Source organism: Chrysemys picta, chromosome 15 (genome assembly GCF_011386835.1).
Source record: "Chrysemys picta bellii isolate R12L10 chromosome 15, ASM1138683v2, whole genome shotgun sequence".
In the NCBI taxonomy this organism is placed as follows: Eukaryota; Metazoa; Chordata; order Testudines; family Emydidae; genus Chrysemys; species Chrysemys picta.
In genome coordinates this window covers 22,975,699-22,999,479 of record NC_088805.1, presented here as the reverse complement: position 1 = coordinate 22,999,479, position 23,781 = coordinate 22,975,699, and the positions used below count along the sequence as shown (strand labels likewise).

Sequence of the window (23,781 nt, the reverse complement as noted above, 5' to 3'; positions counted from 1 at the left end):
GCCCATTGTAGCAGACAGGCAAAGAATCACCTAATTGTTCAGACAACTTCCCTGCCTTAAATAATGAGTCTGAGCCAATCAGAGATGCTGGATGTCTCCTCCAGTCAAGAGATTTGTGGTCAGTGCCTCTGATGAGCTAGGGTCACCGGCCTATACTCCCTGGTGATACCAGTGAACTGCCAGTTGGTGGCTGCAGACTGAGGACTGGGGACCCACAGACAGGTGTTTGATCCCACACACGGGCTAGGCAGCAAGCTGCCTAACCTAGCCAATGGGAGATGAATAGAAGTGTGTGCTAAGCCCTGCCTCTCTCTCATAGATTGGCACCTAAGTCCAGGCTGCAAGGAGGTGCCTAGCTCTGCTAGTGATCCACAAACCGGGGTAAGATAGGCATTTGGCTGCCCCAGTCACACGCGGGCTCAAAACAAAAGTGCCAGGAGGGAGGAGGACCTCCCTTATAACTTTAGCCTGGTAGATAATGGATACCATAAGGCTGCAGTATGCATGCCTAGAGGCAAAAACATAGGCACCAAGTGTGTATAGGTGCCTTTGGGGTTAAGTGGCAGCTGAGTGGGAGTTTTGTGGATCACAGTGGTTCCTGAAAACGGGATTTAGATGCCTTAAAACAGGACTTAGCCACCTAAGTACCTTTGTGGATCCCATCCTATCCCTCTAAAAACAAAACAAAAAACAAACAAACAAAAAATGGTGGCACAGGGATGGTGAGCTCCACATTCCCTCCCTCTTTAAAAAGGCCATTGGTTACATGTGGAGGCTGCAGTATAACTGCCCTGCCCCCCCCCCCCAACATAGCAGCACTATCTAGACTGCTTGGTTTCAAGTGACATTTCAAAAAAAACCACCCAAGAGAGAGTTCAACACATTTTTTTTTTAAATTAATTGTTTTTCAATGTCAGGAGTAAACAATATTAAGGTTTAAATGTGAGTGTTCGGGGTTTTTTTGTTTGTTTGTTTGTTTTTTGGTAAGTTATGGTTGCACCGTTAATAACCAGTTGGGACTGGCTTGACACATGCTGCTCCTCTTTATATGCTGCTAATCAAATCACCCCCTTCACTTGTTACTCACACTTGATAAGAGTCCTGTCTTATTACAGCTCCTGTTTCTTCATTAGCTCCATTCAACCAACCTCTTGAGAGTTGTAAAACCAAAGCTTATGGTCTATTCGCTAATTGAATCAAAGTGAAACCAGAGTGCATTCCGCATACAGAAAGCCCAGAAAGGGCCTTGGTACTTCCAAAGCAAAGCAAATTAGAGCACTCAAGGGTTTAGCTGCATGTGAGGGCTTAGACTATAGATCTGATTATCAACTCAATGGTTGGTGATTTAGGCAATTGGGAGTGAGTGCCGCCAATTAACATTATGGAGAAAGGCACATGTAATAAAAATGAGTATCCTCTGAAAGGCCTTTTGTTTCTCCTATGGAATACCTACTAGTATCCCAGTGCATAACTTCTCCAAGAGGAATTCTTCTTCAAGGGAAGCAAAGAATAGCCTTACCAAACAATGCCCCCTTCCCACTAAGAGTGGGGGCTGTTTAATTTCTTGATTTCAGGCAGCACTGCAGACCCACTCTTAAACAAACCCCTGAATACTCTGCAGCTGAAACACCAGGGACACCTGTATAGCTTAGCCTACAGAAGGAAAGCATCAAAGTGGTAATAACAAGAGTAACCTCACTGTAGTCAGTTTTTTTAATAAAACACCACCAAATGATTACAATCAAACATATCTGGGGGATTTGAATGTTGCTTATCAGGTCACATGAATGTTCAGGGACAGATTTTTCCCTGACAAAATGCAGCCCATTTGCCCCCTTTTAAGTTAGTGGTGTTGCATAGATCTAAACAAAGAGAGAATTTGACCTGTAGCACATACCTGGGTGGAGATGTGATCTCATTGGATAAACTAATTCTAGAATAGAGGATGAAAAATCCTATAGCCCTGCTGGACTGGAAAGGAAATAATGTGTATAAAGCAGCTAATTATAGATGGAGTGTGTTTTCCCTTCAAGCAGATTGGTGCTGTTTTTAATTTACAGAACCAATAAGATTTGACCTAAAGTAGCAATAAGGACAGTGCTGGGACAGTAGTCTATATGCTTGAAAAAAACTCTTGGCCTACATTCCTAAGGAATGTTTTCTTTGCTGAAAACAAACGATTCCCTTTCAATCATTTAGCTGATTTATTAATTGACCAGGTACTCAGCAGAGAAACTGAGAGGAAGGAGGGGTACAATCATGGAAGGCTGCAGTTAATCCAAGTAGCAGGTGCTTTTTTTCCCCAGTGATTAGTCAGGTCTGTGAAGCTGGGAGCTGAGGTAATGACTTTTGTTGAATAACTTTTGGCTGTGGTGGAGGGGAAGGGAGTGAACTAGAATCCGGTTTAATAAGATTTTAAGCAGCAATTTTCCCTAGATTATTAGAGGATCCTGTGTATTGCAAGACTTGGATAGAAGCTGGTTTAAATGCTATTTGGTGGTATAAGAGAATGAGTTAGAAGAGAATGAGTGCATTGGTGGATTTAGAACATATCTTATATTATATGAAAGACAGGGGTTCTTGGTCCTTGTTTCTGGTCTAATATGATTAATATCTTAATAGGTTAAATGCACCATCCTCTGGGTAATCTGATGCCATGATTTGGTTTTGGTGTCAAGTTTCACACTTTGTTCTACTCCCAGTAAATAACTAGGGGTATTTTAAACAAGGTGGAGAAGCTTATATGAAGTACATGCATGTTAAAAAGACTTTCTTGGCTCAAAATTATTATGGAGCCAGATTCAAACTGCATAGGGCTCATCAGGCAATGAACAGAACTTTACACAGTGAGTCAGAAAACCTTTGAAGGACCTTAGATCTTGCACCACAGTCCATTTGTCCTTCAGTGTATTCAGGAAGCAGAAATAATGTAAGTACACAGAAACTAACAATTGGTTAAATATTGCAACTCCCATTACAGATATCATTCACCTTCCCCATCCACTTCATACACATCAAAGATGGACAATGCAGATGACTTCTCTAACCTTTATTTCTGCTTCTCTGAATTATAGTTCATTACTACCTTGAGGCTAAAGAGCTATTAATGGAATAAATTTGTTTCCATTGCAGTCTTATTTTATATAAAGAAACCCCACTCAGCAAACTTTGCAAGAAGCCTGTCTCAGATCTGCTATTGCGCTAATTGGATTTATCCATTGCTGCATGCCTCAGTTTCCAGTTACTATCGGAAACAAATACAGGAAGCCTCACAACAAAATCTAAAAGAACACTCAATGACTGTTTGCTGCATCTTGGAGACTCAACATGAATTAATTAATACTCAGAAGTGTCCTTGCCATGCAGGTTGTCAATCAACCACTTAAAAACATCAATATCAGAGGTTATTAACTACAGATCCAGCTGAATATTGCAGAAAATGTTCTGATCACTGGGGTAGGAGAACCACCTACTTACAGGGAGTTTTGAACATGCCCTTAGCCCTAATCCTGCCCCCTCTTTTATAGGGATATTGAGACCTGCTTGTGATGGGACCACTGGGGTTCAGCTGTACACAGAAGACAGGATTTCAGGAGTGACTGTAGAGTGTAGAATCTCCTGCAGGCTGCAGTGCCTAGCTCTGTACAAGTGCCCCATGCAGCTATGCAAAGCAGCGCTTTAGGAATGGAAGGGAATGGATGGGGCAGGGCTGTATGAATCCACGGACTTTTGATCCATTGGGGCCAGTGGATTCCCCACAAGGTTATTTGGATGCCAAGGTGATGGATGCTTTAGAAATGCCCGTGCATCATTCTGTTGATCTTGAGATGGGGTGGGGAAGTGCATAGGTTTCAGAGGCCCTGAAGCCCTGAGGTTGTAATAGTGGCTGCAAAGCAGCCCTGCAGCTGGACTGCAGCCTGAGGTGGGCAGGGGGAGCATTACCCCAGTGTCCAGCCCAGCTCCTCAGGCTGGGCAGAGGGAGCAGCGGGATTTGTCTGTTAATTAACTAGCATATATGGGGGTAAGGAAGACTGGTGTCTCTCACTTAAAAATGTTGACCTAGCGCTGCCACTGTCTGACACACGTTAGAGATTGGTTCAGTGCTGGCTTGGTAACACTCATGAGAGAAAAGTAGCAGTGATAAGAAAAGTGCTTCTGTGCTGCTTCAACAGGCAAGACAGGACTATACAAGGGCGGGCAGGAGGAGAGAGCGATCCGCTCCTGTGATAGCTAGCTAGAGATTCAGTTCGGGGAGGGGGAAAAAAAAGCCTGAAAAACAAACACAGAACCTGCACGACTCATCTGAACCACACGTATCTGTCTGCTACCCGGGGGAAAATAATTCATCATGACAAAAACAAACATCCATTTTAAACTTGCTCCGCAATGAGGATGTTCGTATTTGCATAATGATGGTTATTTGAATATGATGAGAATTTGCCTGAGTGAATCTCAAGCTCAAACACATTCAGATGTGATACAGTCTGTACAATTTTCTCAAGGATTTCAATTTACTACTATTTATCTAATGAAAGAAAAATAAATATTGGCTGTAACATCCCATTATGCTCAAGAGCTGGTTTTAAATTACACTTGAATAAAATAACTGAATATGGGCTGTTTGGATTTCCTTACAGTTCTTATTGGGGAACGGGAAAGCTTTCCCAAAATGGTGACTTATATCGTCCCTTTCAGCGCAATAATCTGACTCCAGAGGTAATTCTAACAGAGAAGGGCTGATCCTCTAACTCAGGAGGGAATAAATCAGAACTAACTCAAAAGGAGTTTCATCAACAATAGGAAAGGGTTCTTCTATCTAGCAGGAAAAGTTGTAAGAGCATCCAATGGCTGGAAGGTGCAGTTTGACAAATTTAAGATGGAAATCAGTGACAAATTTTAACAGTGAGGGAAATTGACCACTGGAACAACTGAGCAAGTAATGTTGTGACTTCTCCATCACTTGGGATGTTTAAACCAAGACTGGATGTTTTTCTAAAAGATACAGACTCTCCCCTGGTTACACAATCCCGATTTACGGAAATCTGGATTTACAGAAAACGTTCCGTAAATTCCGTAAGCTTTTTTTTTTTATGCATAATTGTCGGAGATACGTTCCTGAATTATGCAAAATCTGACTTACGCAAGGCCTTCCAAAACGGAACGCTTGTGTAAGTCAGGGAGCTTCTGTATGCTGTAGTTTTGGCCTAATGCAAGAATTGTTGGATGAGGTTCTACGGCCTCTGTTATGCAGATAGTCAGATTAGATTATCAAATTGTCCCTTCTGGTTTTAATCTATGAATCCATGGAAACTGGGGCGAGAGGAGAATCGTTCTCTGTGTTCTCAAACAAAAAACACAGTTCTGAACGTCCTCAGCCTTTGGACCCTGATCTGGATCTGAACTTTCTGAATGGCTCCTATATAACATGCTGAACCAAAACCCCAGTTGTGAACTCTCCTAAAGCTTTGGTGAAGCATGGAGTCAGAGCTGACGTTTTTAGTTCAAATCCCTCTTTTAATTAACACAGACTGGGGCCTAAATTTATCAACATGTCAGAACCCAACCCCTTTCCCTTCACCACCACCACTAAAAAAAAGGCTGCACCCTCATTGTATGCGCAAAGCAGGACATAGACAAATGCCTTATTAACGTAGTGCATTGTAATTTTACATATTATCTATTATAATAATATCCCTTTTAATGTATAATATTATATAAAATAGAATAATATTCCTAATCTAATTTTAGATGTTAATATAGCATCTATCAATGGATCTATGACCAGATCCTCAGCTGGTATAAATCAACATACTGGCACTGAAGTCAATAGAGAGATGCTGATTTATACCAGCTGAGTATCTGGTCTATGGAATTTGCACCTGTTCTCAAGCAGAGAGAGCCAAACAGCAGCCAGTTCACTCAACAAAGAGAGACGGACAAGCAGTCTGAACTGCTTCTGTCACATCACAAACTGTGGATTTTTGGAACCCCGTGCTCCATGTTCCTAAACTCAGTAACTGAATCCTGGTGCTCCAAGGACATTGCCTTAAGCAGCCTCTGCCCACAAATATAATATATTCAGGCCTTTAACCTTCTAAAGATCCGATTCTGTCTCCTTACTCACACAAACAATTTTCTTCAGTCTAAAACATGAAGGCAGAAGTTTTTACTGCTTTTTATTGGCTACCAGCACAAACTCAAACATTACAGACTGTGCTAGTGTGTGTCACACTCTCCGTATGTTCCTCAGGACACTTGTGTGCCACCTCTCTCATATCGGAGAAGGAAGGTGCATGCTAGACTAAAAAGAACCACGTGTGGCCCTGGAGTTGCTGACTGAGTATTGCTAATGCAGGCTCTTACCAATCAGTAACACAAAATCTGCTATTGAGTGGCATATAAAGAAGCAGATAAGCAATACAAGGTGCCTATAGCGTGAGTCAAATAGATGAGGCTAATTTAAGAATGTTAGTTATAAACAGTGCCTTTCATTCCCACAACATTCTGAAGTGCCTTAGAGAGTAATGAGAGCAAGCTCCCAATACACAGACGCAACGGTCATTACGCTCTCAATAATAGCTCACATGCTGACTTGGGTAATAAAACCTGTCTTTGAAAGGGGGAATATTGGTCAGTGGACTGGAGCGAAATCCCTTTTATTTTTGAAAGGTGTCACAGAAGCACCTGATATTGGAATGGATGATCATAATGGTGCTTCTGATCTTAAAATCTACAAAAAAAGCCTTCACTTTCTCTTAGGCTGCCCTTGAAGATGGGCAGAGGAAACTTCCATTGATTTTAAATGTCACAGCTGAAGAATAGACATCTCTAAGAGTACAGCTCCACTGCAAAGAAAGTGAGACCGTGTAGAATAGAACCACTAGTCTTCCTGGTTTGGGGTTTTGTTTGTTTGTTTTGTTTTGTTTTTTCATGGTTTAACAGAAGACAAGCTTCCTTCACTATTTTATGGAGGATTTTTTTCTGCTATAATGTTGCCCCTCTTTTCCAAATGACAGCTTGTGCGTAGTTGCTTCCTATCTGTCCTGGCCGTGCGTGAAAGCTATTGTTAGAAAAGTCTCCATATGGAAAGCTCTGCAAAGTCAGAGTGTATGTAGAGGTTATATCATCAACATTGGTTCTTGGAAAAATATACAGGAAATTGGGACCGCTAGATCTGGATTTAAGGGCTGTCAAAAATCAAAGCACAGAGGAAAACACACCTCAGATTGCTACCTTCTCTACAAAACATCGTGCATTAGGCAATCTATATAGTATACATTTAGAGTTGGAGGTATTTTTGATCTGTTCATGGGCGCTACAAATAAATGACAAGAGCTGAATGTAGACCTTGGATATGGAAAGGGAAGGTTGGAATGAAGAGACCACTAAACCTGTTCTAAAAGAACAGCAAAACCAAGGGAGGCAAAAGAAATATAGTTCATCAGAGAGAGAGAGAGAGAGATGAAGAATTAATTAGCAGTGCCAGTCCTAGGGTCAATCCCCCCAGCTTCCTGCTAACGGGAAAAGTATAGGGAAGCTTATGATTCCATGGGGTGACTATGCTTAGGGTGACCAGATGTCCCGATTTTATAGGGACAGTCCTGATTTTTGGGTCTTTTTCTTATATAGGCTCCTATTACCCTCCCCCCACCCCCTGTCCCAATTTTTCACATTTCCTGTCTGGTCACCCTAACTGTGCCTGAATCAAGAGCCAGCTCAAAGGCCAAGCTGATGATCATTCAACAGAAAGAGAATGAGAGACAAATCTCTACTTGCACAGAGTGGCCCAGATTTTCAAAAGTGTGCACTCACAGGCAAGCGCACATGGGAAACTGGAGTTGCACATGGAGTTACCTTACAAGACAAGTCCTATACGTAATCCACCCTCAAACACTCAGCTAGAGTCTGGCAATTCTAGGTGCTAGGGCATCCTTACGAAGGGAGCTACTTTCTGATTGCATGTCTGCTGGATAAAGGCCTTGCTAAACATTCAAAGCATTCAGAGTCTGCTCTGTACCCTAGATGATCTGTCGATGAGATAGATTATTTTCTTTATATCTGCATTAGAAACAAGTAGGGAGAAATTCTGTAGAAGTTTAGTTCAGTGGGAGTAGGATCAGCCTTAAAGTCAATGATGTCTTTGGAAATTAGTTTGTTGTCTAATTCAACCTAGAATCATTTAATTATTCTAAAGGTGGCTTGTACAAAAGGGCTACATTCTTGGAAAAAACACTTTGGTGAGACAAATGAATTACTTGAAGCTGTGGTCTTGGATTCAGATATGTTTCAGAAAGTCTTGGCTCCTTTCTTTAGTACTTTTTTTTTTAATGCTAACCTGGTTCAGCAAGATCTGTAAACAGACTATTCATTAGTGTGGTCACAATTCTAAACCCCATCCATGCTTCAGGGAATTAATTTGTAGACTGTAGTATGATCATATGATCTACCAAATCGCTCAGTACTATATAAAGCCTCTTAGCCAACTCAAGCATATTTTAAAAATGAAGACAAACTTCTTAATATCTAATGACTCAATACTCTGATCTATATGCTTAAGCAGAGCACATTGCCTTTCTCCAGCACAGTGCTCAGAGTTCATGTCTCTGTTGGCAATTAAATCTCAGGAAGAGATTTTGATCAGTTTCTACAGTTCAGTAATGCTGTTATTAGGGCCATTAGCCTTGCTGTTACCTCAAGAGAAGTTGAAGGAAACATAATTTCACTCACCCTGGATAAATTGTTTCATTAAAATTAAGAAGAATCTTTCCACCACCAAGACTGTACGAGACAAAATGACTCACTCAAAAGAGTGAAGCCTAGAGAAGGGAGTTGGGAGGGTTTTTGAAGATATCACCTCAGTTAGGGTGACAATACCAAGATTAACTGCAGCAGTAAAGTGAACCAGGATAGCACAACTTAAATGACTTATCGAAGGGCAAGATAGACCAAGAGGCTTTCAGCCAATCTGGTAAAGGCCCTGTGATGGCTTTCTCCTCCCCTTCTCCCCCCCTTTTCTCTCCCCCCCCCCCCCCACATGTATGAGGGACCAGTACTTAAAGGTATGATAATATCTGACCCACCAGGGATAGGAACTCATACTACAAACCATTTTAGAGCAGGGAAATTTATAGTGATATATACACTTGTTTTGTTGTGTCATGAGCTACTCAACTTAGAAATTACATTATCTGGATGACACTCTTGAATGTTTGGTGTGTCCTGTGCGTGAAGCATCTAAGTTTGTAACACAGCCAATCTGCCCCTGGTTTAGCTTGACGGCCACTAAAGATTTCAGAAGTTGGCACCATCAAAAAGGTATTTCGGTTTTATAAATTCAAAAGTTATTTTATTTTTTTCTAAACCCAGAATGGCACACAATGTCCTGACATCGTGAAAGTGTACAAGTGTTCAGCCTCTCATGTTCAACTCAGAACTCAACAAATACTCAGCAAGCTCTTGAATTGTTTTCTCATATGCTCACATAACTCCAAAAGAGCTGATCTAGGTTTTACTCATCCTTGAAGGGCTAAGGCCAAGCATGGAAAATTTTAACCCCAAAAGAATATATTAGAGAATGTTATAAGCAACGGAAAACATGGGGGATGAGGTGGCAGGATGAATGCAGGAGAGAGGCTGGAATGGAAACTGGAATTCACTGTTAAATGCAATATTAGCTAACTACATTAGTTATAATGAAAAATAAAGAATCAAAATCTGAGTGTGCCTTTGATAGGCATTTCAGGTGCTCAGCTCCTCCAGAGATTTGCCATGAATCCAGATTCTGCTGCTGCCGAAATCAATGGGAGTTTTGCCTTTTAAGCAGAATTGGACCATACAGGAGAAAAATCATTGCAATAATACAGTATTCCAGTAGGAGAAAAACTATTTGTCTTATTATTATTAATTGTATTATCGTAGAACTTAGGAGCCCCAGACGAGGACTAGGACCCCATTGTGCTAGGCACTGTACAAACACAGAACAAAAAGATGGTCCCTGCCCCACTGAACTTACAATCTAAGTATAAGACAAGAAACAACAGATAGATACCAACAGACGTGAGAGCACAAGGAAATAATTTCTCTTTCTCTGTCTCTCTCTTTGGATTTTCTATAATGATACTAGAAGTTTCTTAAGCACATCTCTCAACTTAAATGCATAAAAAGTCCCACTCACTTCAGTGTGACTATTTACATTCTTATATTTAGGCACATGCTTAAGAATTTTGCTGAATCTGGACCCTTACATTCAAAAAGGGCCCAGGTCAACCAAAGGCAACTTAGTAAATTCAATAAAGTTACCAAAATAATAAACATTCCTTAATCTTTCTTCTGACTTATAATATGCTTGAATTAGTTTGTTATTAACATACTTGTCATGGTCAGTGGATACATAGTTCCTTCTTGAATCTTCATTGATTGTTTCTATTTGATTAATGCATCTGCAGTAGAAAATTCCTGAAACTGCTGTATAATAACTTATAAGAGATGGCAGCGGTATTGAAATAGCTGATCCAATCATTTATTCCTGGGTGTTACTAAATCCCCATGAATAAACATTACACAATGTAGTTGTTACCTGAGATAATTATAACAGCTTATATTTATATGATATAGCATCTCTCATCACACAGGATTGCAAAGCAATTAATAGACTGAAATTCAAACTAGATTCAAGGATCACTTTGCTTACTATTCAAATGTAACCAGTTCTGGAGTGGAACATGGTAGGTGTTTAACTGCAACTTTACAAAGCTGTTTGATACAGGAAATAAAAAGTATGTTACCCAGTTGAAAATACAGAGGGAATTTAGATAGCACAGTTACCTAGGTTGGAATTTGGTCTGGACATCACAGTTAATACACCCTTATGCTTGTTAAAGGTGAGGTGGGTTCTTTATGGAACACAAATGGGCAAAGTGCAGGATGGAAGTGGGCTGAAGATTGCAGTTACAGCTGGGTGAATTTTGTTGACCAAATTTTTTTTTCCAGCAAAAAATGCAGATTTGCTGACACTGAAACATTACATAAATCTGTCAGTTTTGCTGAATTGTTTGTGTCAAATAGCTCTCTCTCAAAAACCCCCAATCATTTTGACATTTTCTACACACAATGTTCTGATTTCTTTGATTCAAAATGACCCTTTGTTTAGAAATGTCTTTGTTTTATTTTTAAAAAATTAAAAAACATTAAAAAAACCCTAAAGCTAAACAAAATGTTTTGTTTAACCTCCAAAAATTGTTCTTATTTTACTTGTCGATTCACAGAGAATTTTTTAAAAATTGTTTTGGTTCAGCCTAAATCCAACTATTTTATTGTTTTATTTTGCGGAATTGCCAGGGAACCAAAAAATCTGTTTGCACAGCTCTGTGATGGGTGGTTAAGGAGCAACCCCAGGCCCAGGTGACCATGCCCAGCTGCGCCTGCAGGGTATGCTCCAGCTAGAGGTGGAACTTAAAAGAGAGCCAGAAGGAGCCTGACCAAGCAGAGAGAAGGACTGGTCCTGAGAGCTCCTGGGGAAGGGCGCAGCAGAAACCTCCTGGTAAGGAAGAACCTTCCTGCTGAAGCCAGAGGGGCTGAAGGTTCAATTTGTACTTTTCTTTCTTATTACTTTGCAAAAGATTGCAAGACTTTGACAAGAGACTGGGTGGTAGAACGTGGCCCAGAGAGGCAGTCTTAAGGCACACATGGGTGCTGGACATTTCATAACCCTGAAAAAACCCTGGGCCAGAGCCCAGTGGAGTGGGAGGGCCCAGGCTTCCCCACCACCACCACCACCACCACCACCCACACCCATTAAGGACATGAAAACCCTCACCTTCCAGCCTTCCACCCTGGAGGGAAAGAAGGAAATGATAAATACCTCTTGAAACCCCCAGCTAGGATCAGACACTTGTGGGGTCAGTAGCCAAACCCCATATCTTCCTAGAAACCCCATCATGCTGGGGGGAGCTAAGACTGAGTGGTAACTGACCAGAGGGTTGACCAGACTGAGTGGTAGCCAGACCAGTCTGACCCCCAATAAAAGACAGACCGACAACAGGTGGCCCGGAGGGAAAAGAGTAGAGATGTGGCAGCCAGATGTTACTTAACCCTGTAACCACCAGGCAACACCACCAGTGAACAATGCTCATCACAAACTCTTGTTGCAATATTATCTTTATGACTTATAACTTATTTGAATTCTGAAATTTTGAATCTCAACATTTTACATTTATAAAAGGGGGGAGGAATCCAAAAAAACAATTTGCAACAATGTTTCATCCAGTTCTGACAAAGAGCTGCTAATGGAAATTGAACCCAAATATACAATTTTCAAGCAACCTATCCAACAGCCATAATAGCTATGGTCCTTTCCTTTTTGCTGAATATACCGTAGATGGATTTCTTAGCCATAAGTGCAAGCTTATGCCATAGTAAAGAAATGAAAATAAAATTCAAACAAAATTCCGAAAGGGCCCAGAAAACAAATTTGAACATAACAGCAAATCACGTTTCATCCACTGTTTTGTTTGTTTCCTTCATTTAGGCTCCAGTTCAGCAAAACATCTCTATACAGCAAAATAGGCATAATAGCAAAGCACTTAAGTACATGTTTACGTATCATTAACTGTGACATCAGCACGCACTTTGGTACTTTGTTGAACAGAGATGGGGTTTAAGCTCAGGCTTAAGTACTTTGCTAAAGTAGGTCCTTACTTATTATACAGAATATATGACTAGGGCTAGGTAAGGTCACACGACCCTCTGAGACCATTTATTCCTCTCACAAGATTATAGAAACCTTTGTTCCACTAAGGGGTCTATAAGATTGGGGGCTACCTTTGTTTTCAGGGGCCAACATTCGTTCCTGTGCGAGAGTGACATAAGAATGAAGTTTCTGGCATGTTCACCTTGTGGGGTACCGTTGGGACTTTTTCAATACAATATTTATTTGTCTTCCCTCTTAATCTACTCTGTCCCCCTAAGTGTAGCCTAATATTTCACACAAAAAGTTGGTAGGAAGAGGATTAGAAGGAATTTGTTCTGCATTAAAACCTGGTTGCAGGATCTTGTTATTACTTTTAAATAGAAGGCTTAAACTGAACGGAGATTTAAATGAAAGTGTGCATGGAACAAAGCCAAAATCAGGTAAAGACTCATTTGATGTGATTCTGTTTCATCAAACACATTGAGATGACAGAATGAAATGAGAAACATTTACCTGTAGACCCTCAGGGTCATGTTCACAATGGTTAAAATGCACATCAAATGTGTGCTTTGGTGCATTTAAGACCAAAGATTGTAGTTCTGATTGAGAAAGACATCCTGAAGAAATTGTCCTCCAGCAAGACTTAGCACCCGACACAGGTCATTAATCAGACAGGCAGATAAATCAGCATTTCATTAATCCCCTCCTCTGGTGAGCATCTGGCAAGAGAGACTTGCACATCATAGGCCTGACTTTCAAAGGTACTCAGTACCCATAGCTCCCATTAGCTCCAACTAGAGTTCTGGGTGCTTAGCACTAATGAAAATCAGGTCTATTGGGACCAGGTAGCATTTCAGTGCTATTTGATAAAGATAAGTAAGGAGATCTCAATCCCAGTCAGCTGCCCTGCAGTATGTGAGCCAGACCCTCAGCTGATCTAGGTCTGTGCAGCTATGTAGATATCAACGGAGCTACACTTGTCTACAGCAGCTGAGCATCTGGTCCTGGGTCTCCCTTTGGATATAATTCTCAACTGCTTATGTAGGGAAAACTCCTACTGAATTCAATGTGTGTTTTACCTCCTTCAGAACTGCTTCATCAGACCCTTTGTGTATTTCCATTTTCATTCATGCTGAATTATTTCCTCAAATAGAAAGTAGCTTTGCCTTTATGTGCTTTCACATGGCTAGACTGTGTCTTTTAAAGGTTCAGCTAGTTGATCCATGCTTGGGGCTCCTAGGTGCTACTGCAATACAAATAATCTAGAAAAAGCAGCAAGGGAATGCACTAATTTTGGTTGCAGCTGACACATGGTTTTTGACATTTCACGCCAAGGCAACATTGCATCACCTTGAGGTGATGGGCCACCAGCAAATAGATAAAGCAGGAACAGAGTAGAAAAGGCATTTATATCCCTCAACAGCCCTGAAGCTAATCAAATTAAAATATGTGCCCGTGGCGTGTATGGAGCTGTTTATCCCTAGTGCTCTGCTCCACCATTTCTATAAATGCTGCCATTAGAGCTGGGCAGAAGAGGACAATTCTGTTTCATGACAACTTTTGAGGTTTCCAAATTTTTTCCACTGTGCAGAAAACCAAAATGTTTCAAACATTTTTGCAAAATGGAAGTGTGTTGGAACATCTGTTTTCAGATAAAAAAGGTTGGGTTTTCAATTTGGGGGTCTCCCTCTCTGTTTGATCAGAAGTGACCAGAGAGCCCTGGACCTCAGAAAACTTTTGTCAAAATTGATATGTCTCCACAAAACATTTCAGCGTTGATAAAACAACATATTTTGATGAAAATACATTTAGTCAGAAATGTTCCAACAAGCTCTAGCTGTCATTTAGACTTGATCAGGTTGGCGTATCTATATAGAAGTTGGGGAAGGTAAGGTGCATGTGTCCAAAAGGATGGTCTAGTGGACAGAGCGCTGGGACTTGGACTCAAGAGACATGAATTCTATTTCTTACTCAGCCACAAGCTTGTATAACTTTGGACAAGTCACTTATTCTACCCTGTGTTTACGTTTCCCATCTGTGAAATGGGGATAGTACTTCTGTACCTCACAGTATGTTGTGAGGCTAAAATGCATTAATGCTTGTGATGTGCTCAGGTACCATTATGACAAGGGCCATGTAAATGTCCAAACGGGGAAGTTCTATGGCCTGTATTATACAGGAGGTCAGACAAGATGATCACAGTGGTCCCATCTGGTGGTGGACTCTATATCTGGTATTGGACTCTATGAATCCATACGTAGATAGATGATATTCCCTGGAAAATGTTGAAATACCAGGTGCAATGCTAACAGTTTAGTCTCCTGTAATACTTTGATCTAATGTCAGTTATTAGGTTCAGTATGTGGGTGCTGGGTGGTGTTGGTGGCTTGTGACACACAGGAGGGCAGACTAGATGATCTGATGGTCCCTTCGGGCATTAAAATCTATGATTCTATTACTCTAATCGCCTGAGTTTTAGGAAATCCTGGGAGAGAGGTTTTGTACATGTACACATGTGAACTTACTTGCTCTTTAAATATATGTTTCCAGTCACAGACTACGCTCTATTACATTTAGGCATTGAAACCACCCCAAACACATTCACATGCTTCCCATCTGACAAGTATAATAAAACATAAAGCATGCCAAAAGCCAGCACGAATGATGTAAAAAACCCAAAGCAGCCAAGCAACTCCCTTGCCTCATCTGCCTTCTACAATCAGGCCCCTGTAGTCTTCTAAGCAATCATAGGCAGCGATATCTGAATCAAACATTAATGTGCATTTCATTGGAGTATTCTGGCACCAGATTTTCTAAAGGACAACTTTTTTGAACCTTACCATATCTCCCCAGTTTTCTATTCATCATCTTTTCCAAAATTCATTTTCACTTCTTTCATTTTCTCCCATCTTGTGTTCTCTGTCCCTCAATGTTTCAGTTTCTCAGAACTTTCCATTTTCCCGGTGATTTAACTCTTCCCCTTCATCCATTTAATATTCTCCATTCTTCTCCTCTGAGGCCAGCTCACTTAGAACCCTCCCCAACCCCTGTCTCTTCTAGTCCTGTCTCCCAGCCAGAGACGAGAGAAGCTCTAGAGAGAGAGGGTAACCAGCATTGTGACAAATCTTCCTTTAGGAGGCAGATGGCAAACTCCCAGCTGAGACATCTCTTCTTCCACATCAGGAGCTGCTGTGTCTCCAAGCGATGGGAAGAATGGGAGGTCGCAAGAACTTCTGAAATAGCTGCTTCTATTTCAGATCACCCAGTCTGGCGAGAGTCCTCCTTTCACCAAATGGAGTGAAAAGGAAGTAGTACAACATGGGACTGAGAGAGAACTGGGAGGGTGGGGGTCTTCCTTTTGATGTTAGCAGAGGAAAGGTTACTACTGAATTCAATTGCACAGCTTTTGGTCTCCTAGGAGGTCATAGTCCTACTAGTTCCCCAGTCATCAAGCCTGATATTTCTAATGTGAAAACAATTACTCAATTACAATCAAACTACCACCAAACTGTGAGGGGGAGAGTTGTTTGTTTGTTTTGGTTTTTTTGAATGGAACACCACACACACGCACACACACACAGAATTCTTGGGCTATATTTATACATCAGACTGAAACAAAAAAGGGTGAGTGGACATGCTTACTTTCCTCTCTTTAACCTCAAAATGATCCTTCTGCCCCTAGACTTGTTTGCTGGTGGGCTAATGCTATTTTGTAAAGGTTTCTACCAAATCCTTTCCCCCCTGGCCTCCAGCAGAACTGCTGTGGTCCATCATGTTGATTTTGCATGAGTCCTTCCATTGTAAAGATGAAGATACAAGCCAAATTGAGCTCTATGTATTTCCCTAAGTGTGACAGTGTTAACACAGAGTGGGGGGAAAGCAATACTCGCCAGAAGATTTTCTGAGGATATTTTAAATATTTTAAGTCATTATTTTTAGTAATGGTCAATCAAATGAGTGCCCAGCTCTTCAAAATCTTCAGTAGACAGGGTCATGGAGCAGAAAATGTCCAGTCCTGTCGTAGTCTCTGTCATTTTCACTTTTTGAGAGAAATGACTATTCTTCATTGAGAACAAGAGGTAGGATGACAGGTCAAGACACCTTTGTAGAAAGATGCTACCTCCGAGCAGCAGTGTTTTAGAGCAAAGCCTGATAATTAATTCTGCTATCAGCGCATCTGTCACACCATCAAGGATTCACCGAACTCCTACATGTGGAGCTAGCAAGACTGTTAACAAGACACCTCGTGCTTTCCCAGATGTTCACTTTATGGGGTTCCATCATTAGGCAGAATGAGTTTTGTGCTTATTAGCACAAAACCGAGCAATCAGCCGAAAACCTCAGCGCCATCTGGAGTGTAGTCCATATCTCTCTGTTGAGCCAGATGGGAATAGTTCAGACCAAACAGGAGTTTTGAGTTTGCACAGGCTGGTATATAATGTGCCTAAAGCAGGTTTGACATTGTGTCTTGTTTTATTATTTAAAAACTATTTTTGTAAGATGGGTCAGTGTTCTTCATTTAGACATACTATGTTTATCTATGGCAAGAGAACTACAGCATGTCTGCCCTAATAGAGCCACATTAGTAACCAGGAACACAGCTCTTTCCAGTTTTGCCTAGAGCATATTTTTAAAGTTGTAAGCAAACAACAATTTCCTACCTCTTTAGCAAATTAAATTTTCAAAGCACATTATGCACCCAAAAACGAAGTTTTGATTATCCACGTTGTTAGCCTTTAGCATGTGCATGTGTCAAAATCAATGTGTCAAGAAATATTTATTAATCATCTAAAGTGATTTGTTCTGCACACGAGAAGACTTGTGATTAAATGTTGTAGCTGCCACAATTGAGTAGGAGGTGATCACTATGCTATTTGTTTCCATGGCAGGAAAAGTTGAGCGCTGATCTCCAGAGGAATAACATTAACATCATGCTTCTTAAGCTTAACGATGTTCTTGGTTAGTGGTTAGTAATGGTTTCAGAGTTGACAGGTAGGCTGGGAGAATAAAGGTTTTAAACTAATACTAACTGAAAGAATCTGCCTCTTCGGACAAACTATGCTAACTTCATGGGAGATTTTAAATGTTTAATACTGGCCTTGCCTAAAGCAGTAGGGGGAAGACAGAAGTATTTTTTAACATCAATAGAAAAGTGGAAGAAGCCTAGTGACCCTGGTCTGAATTCCATGGTGCCCTGTAGGTCTAGAGAAAGCTCATAATGGTGAGAATTAGGTGCACAGTAGTAAGGGGAAGAGGGGTAGTTTTGGCTTCTTCCTGGAAAGGCACCAGTTCATCAAGGTGGACAAGAGCTGCTACAGTTAGACCTAGGCTGGGACAGGTTTTCCCATACCAGGAGATTTTTGAAATATGAGAAAACTTCCCATCCTGAATCAGAATGAAAAGTCAAAAATTTAAAAAAAATTTTGACTCGACAATCTTAGGGGGGAAAAATCAGTTCAGGTCTATCAAAACACCTTGCTTTGATAATTTTGAAACATTTTGATTTTTACTATTTTGTATTTAAAACTTTTTTTTACTATGCTTAGCTTAAATTTCAAAACAAAATGTCATTTTGACCCAGAAAACCAGAATTTTTCATTCTGAAAATGTCAAAACAAAATGTTTCAACAAGTTAGAAACTTTTTTTAAAATGTCAAGTAAAAAAATTCATCAAAACAAACCCTTTCCTTACAGAGTTTTGGTTTTAACAAATCGGCATTTACAGATGGAAAAACATTTCATTGGAAAATTTCCAACCAGCTATAGGGACTATATTGGTTACCTCACTCAATCAAAAGATAGCAATAAGAGAACCTCAAAAGTCTATGAGATTTGGTTGAGTCTGAACCCAATGTGATTTTAAAAATTGTGTGATGATCTCAGAAGAACAGATTCTCTTACAAATTTTCTGGTGTTTGTGCTGTATTTCTGGCCTGAATGGAAGCAGAAAAGAAAGGCAGCTGGTATCTTGGTTATGCTTCCAGTCCTGACAAGAATCTCATTGCCATGAGAAAAGAAGCTATAAGTAATTATTTGTTGATCAGTGGCAATCAAATGCATAGTCCACCTGAGTCAAATCTGCATAAAAATGAACTTCACTCTAACTTTTGAACTGACTGCTTTTGTTCACAGGCCTTAGGTAAAAAGTCATGTTTTCTTTAATGAGGAATCCCTATCAACTCATCTTGGTGAATGTCAGTAAGATCATTATAAGCCAAAGTCCCTTACCTACTAGGGCAGTGTTTCTCAAACTGGGGTCACCGCTTGTGTAGGGAAAGCCCCTGGTGGGCTGGGCCGGTTTGTTTACCTGCCCCGTCTGCGGGTCCAGCCGATCGCGGCTCCCACTGGCCACGGTTCGCCGCTGCAGGCCAATGGGGGCTGCGGTTCGCCGCTGCAGGCCAATGGGAGCTGCTGGAAGCGGCGTGGGCTGAGGGACGTACTGGCCGCCTGAATATTTCACTGAATATTGAAACACCTTAGGCTAAATTCATCCCTGGTATAACTCTGCTCAGCTCAGAAGCTTGGAAAGCAGAGCTGCCACTGGATAGAGGGAGCAGGAAGTTTCACTGATCTGCATGATCCTGTCACATATGTTTCCACTCTGGGTAGAAACCTTCTGGCCGATGAAAACGTTGCCATAGCACGCATGGGTTTTCACTAAGTAGCGCTTGTCAGATGACATCCTGCATCCCGCCACTCTGATTCTGTGCTTCAGAGTTTGCTTTCACATGAAAAAAATATAGCAACTGCTCACCATATTTTTGGGAACTGCAGCCTGCTGATAATGTTGCCTGAAAGGCATTAAGTTGATCAGGCACTCAGGCAGAATGGCAATCAGACTGAATTCTGCATGCAACCATGGAGCTGGTGCGTGGTTTGAAACAAAGCAAGGTTTATTGCCTTATTGATTGAAAAACAATTGCTGTACTAAAACCATATTCTATACTAAAAATGCATTGCCATCCTGCCCCTTGTCTCAAACCTTTCCTTTTCCTGCTGGCTGTGCTGCTTTAACTGTTTTCTTGTGCGGACGAATGGCAGGAAATAAAAGATGGGATTGGGGCGGGGGGGGAGAAGCATTCCTGAAGGCTACACCTCCTTTTGCTTGCAGATAAGTACTGTAGTTCCCCCTGCTTATACATTTCTTTTATCCCTGAAAAGAGGGTTGATTCTGACACCAGATGCCCTCACCATACGTAGAGACCAAATCCTAGTGTACCTTGGATGGAGCAGAACCAAGGCTGAGTTTGGCCCCCACTGATTCTTTGGCTGTGGGTTGAGAAGAAAGATGGTCTTGTGGTTCTGGCACTGGCCTGAGTCTCAGAAGATTTGCATTCAATTCCCTGTTCTACTATAGACTTCTTGTGTAATCTGGGGCAAGTCACTTATGGCTTCACTGCAGATTAACTGGTGAGGTTTTGCACCAATCTAGCTCCGGATCACATGAACATCTCTCACCCCAGTGTGGTAGGTAGTGAGCTGGGAAGTCAGGGAGCTGACTATAAATGTTCGAGAATTTCCATTTTGGAAGGTCCATTTCCATGGGAAATTTTGCATTTACAGCTTTGTGTTCTAATTTAGAACAAATTCTTTTTGGAAAAGAGACATTTCTTGCACGATGAAAATTCCAGTTCTGCACAGATCTAGTGAAGACATTCCCTTAGAGGGAAATTTTCAAATATTCCTGAGTAACTTAAGAGCCCACATTTCACTTTCAGAAATGACAAGAATTTAGAAACCTAAGATATATTGAAAGTCTGAGACACAAGCTCCTACGTGCCTAAGACTATGTCTATGCCACAGACACTACAGCAGGGGTTCTCAAACTGAGGGTCGGGACCCCTCAGGGGGTCATGAGATTATTACATGAGGGGTCGCAAGCGGTCAGCCTCCTCCCCAGACCCTGCTTCGCCTCCAGCATTTATAATGGTGTTAAATATATAAAAAAGTATTTTTAATGTATAAGGGGGGTCACACTCAGAGGCTTGCTGTGTGAAAAGGGGTCACCAGTACAAAAGTCTGAGAACCCCTGCACTACAGAGACACAGTTACGATGCTGCAGGTGTGCAGTTGCAGCACCATAGCGTAGACACTTAGGCCTGGTCTACACTACAAAGTTACTTTGATGTAAGTTGCCTTGCATCAACCTACTTGTGCGTGTGTCTACACTCAGATTTGTCTCCCATCGATGTAAGTGCCCCATTATGGCAACTCAGTAATACCACCTCCCTGAATCGCATTGAGCCATGGTTGATGGACTGTGCGATGGTCGACACTGCGTGACCTGTGTTGACCCTAGCAGTCCTCCAGCAGCTGTCCCACAATGCATAGCTGACCACTTTGGTCACAGTTGTGAACTTCACTGCCAAGGGCTCGTGGAGACCAGAAGCCACTCTCCCCCCCCCCCCTTTAAAATCCCCCGTATTTTTGAAATGCCTTTTTTCTTGATTGCCCAGAGCGATGGGATATAGAAACCCCACACTGAAGAACAAGGGGTTAAGAAGCTGCTCCGGGCGTGGCCAGCTCCACGCCACCACCCCTGCAAGACATGCACAGGCTGAAGGAGGAGTTAAAAAGAAAGCCGAATAGCTCGCTTTGGGCAGACCAGGGAAGAGAACAGATCTTCAACCCTCTAATCCTGAAGGAAGGCAGGAACCTCCCCAGCAACTACTGCCTGATGGTCCCTCCCTGAGGGAAGGGAGGGCCTGATCCTGATACATGCTGAGAGGGAATCATTCCTTGCTCTCTCTTACTAACTCAGTTTATTTGTGTGAACTCCTGTTGCTTTTTGTTTATGGACTATCCTGGAAGGGGAGAAACTTTGAAGTGACCTGGCCAGAAGTCCAAGTTACAGGAAGAGGCAGGCCACTGGAGAGGAGGAGCAACCAGTGGCAGCAGACCCCAGCAGAAAGAGAGAGCTGCCACGCCACGCCTGGGCACAAGGAAGTGCCAGCAGTGAACTGACCCCTTCACACCAGCTTGGCAAGCACACCTTGCAGCTCTCCCTTGTTGTGTACAACTGCCCAGCCAATCATGCCAGCTACACACTCCAGATGTACCCCTGGCCTGGAGTAGACAGGAGGTACTGTATTCAGTGCCAAGGTGGGTTGGTGCCAAAATAGGGATATGCATGTCAGCTCTCGCCCACCACAGTTTGGGAATCTCATTTTTTTTTTTCCTTTTCCAAATCTGAGGTGATACGTCTGATTTAGAAAATATCAAGGTATTTAATGAAGAGGGGGATAAAAATGGAAGAAAGGGACATTACTGCACAAAGGAAAGTGGAATGGCCTTATCCTTTTGGGTTATAATTCACAGAAGCAGCTCCAGGAGTGGAAAGCTTCAGCTCTTTTCTGTTAGCCCTGCCCCAGAAGGGGCGGGGCCACATGGCTAGCCTCCCCAAACGGGGGTGGGGGGGCACGGACCCTCATGCGCTGCCTATGGCAGGAGCCAGCTTCAGCTTGCTGAAGAAGAGTAAAATGAAACCATGTGCTCTGTAGTGTGAGCATCTGCTGTGACAGACTCATTGTGAGGGATATCCCTCATCCCAACAGGCTTAATCATTGTTTGTTTATTTGTATTGCCTGGGGCCCTCGTTGTATTGCACCAGGACCCACTGTGTTAGGGGCTGTACAGACACAAAACAAAACGATAGTCCCTGCCCCAGAGCGTTTACAATCTAAGAATGACTCTGGCTCTTTATGGTCTCCATGTTTTCATTCCCCATTAGATTCATATGGCACTTGATAGTTGCCATTCTGGGCTACTATCTACTGTTAGGTCTGTTATAAACCTAATCCCTGTGAACTCTATCATTCGAATCAGTTTGTCAAATAATACCCTTCCCCTTGCAGACAAAGAAAGCTCTAGGTACAGTGGCATAGGGGGGTTCCTCTGGCATGGGGGAATGGGAGAGCAGGATTCTTGGAATGCAACCAGCGGGGGAGGACCCACTTCAGCACAACCTGCCAGCATGCACATGGGTTTGGGGGCAGGGTAGGCCAGTAGATCCACAAGTACATGGATCTATCAGCCACATCTACTACTGCATGTATGGGATGGTTGCCCTGCATGGTTGTTGCTGCTGTAGGGGCCTTGGAGCAGCTCTGCAGCCATTTATGGCCTGGGTGGTGTAAGGATTCATTTCCTTCTCCCAGCTAGCCATGGAGAATCCCTGCAGCAAGAGTCAAGTTTTACAACAGGAATACAATTTGGCCTTTAATACACAACAGCAAAACTAAACTTAACGCTGATCTAGCACCTTTCACGCAAGGATCTCAGTGTTCTTTAGCAAAGTCTCACTGCCCTGAAAGGTAGGTCATTGTCAGTGACACACTTTTTGCAGAAATGATGCATGCGTGTTATTTTTCACGTTTTCTGCACACTTGGGCTAGATCCCCAGTTGGTATAAATCAGGTCCACTGAAAGGTCTGGACGTACTAGAGTTCTTATTCTTCCTGATCCTGCCAAGCCCTGATATTGCATAGCACATACATAAACTAAAATTGTATCCCGTCCTGCAAAAAAAGGGGCCAGGGTTGTCCTTTGAGAAGTAGAGGAGCTAGAATTGTGCCTTACCTTGAGCATGAACCAGGAGCTTATAGCTGTGATGAGAAGTAAATAACCGAAGTGTGAAATATTTCTGCACATGGTGGGGTGCACTACTTGGGGACAACAGAAGCAGGACCGGCTCCAGGGTTTTGGCCGCCCCAAGCAGCCAAAAAAAAAAAAAAAAAGCCGCGATGGCGATGGCGAGCTGCAGTGGCAATTTGGCGGGAGGTCCTTCGCTCCGAGCAGGAGTGAGGGACCGTCCGCCGAATTGCCGCCGAACAGCTGGACGTGCCACCCCTCTCCGAAGTGGCCACCCCAAGCACTTGCTTGGTAAACTGGTGCCTGGAGCCGGCCCTGAACAGAAGACCCTTGAAGTTTTATGATTTTATTATTACAGTTCGATTAAGCAGAACCAATCCAGTCATGTCTCATGCACAGAGATATGATGACAACCTGAGCACTTTACTATTGAGTTAGAGGGGTTTGTTCACATTGCAACTATCTTAAAATAACTCGTGCATTATACAAAAAGGAAATAAATG

General features: G+C 42.2%; 1 long non-coding RNA gene across 1 annotated transcript; it reads left to right on the top strand.

Moving 5' to 3' along the window:
- The first annotated feature begins 2,245 nt into the window (after window positions 1-2,245).
- Window positions 2,246-23,543, top strand: LOC135975802 (uncharacterized). The gene is made up of 3 exons (XR_010592847.1): window positions 2,246-2,339; window positions 11,338-11,539; window positions 21,145-23,543. It is a non-coding gene; the product is annotated as an uncharacterized LOC135975802 (long non-coding RNA).
- The last annotated feature ends 238 nt before the right edge of the window (window positions 23,544-23,781 follow it).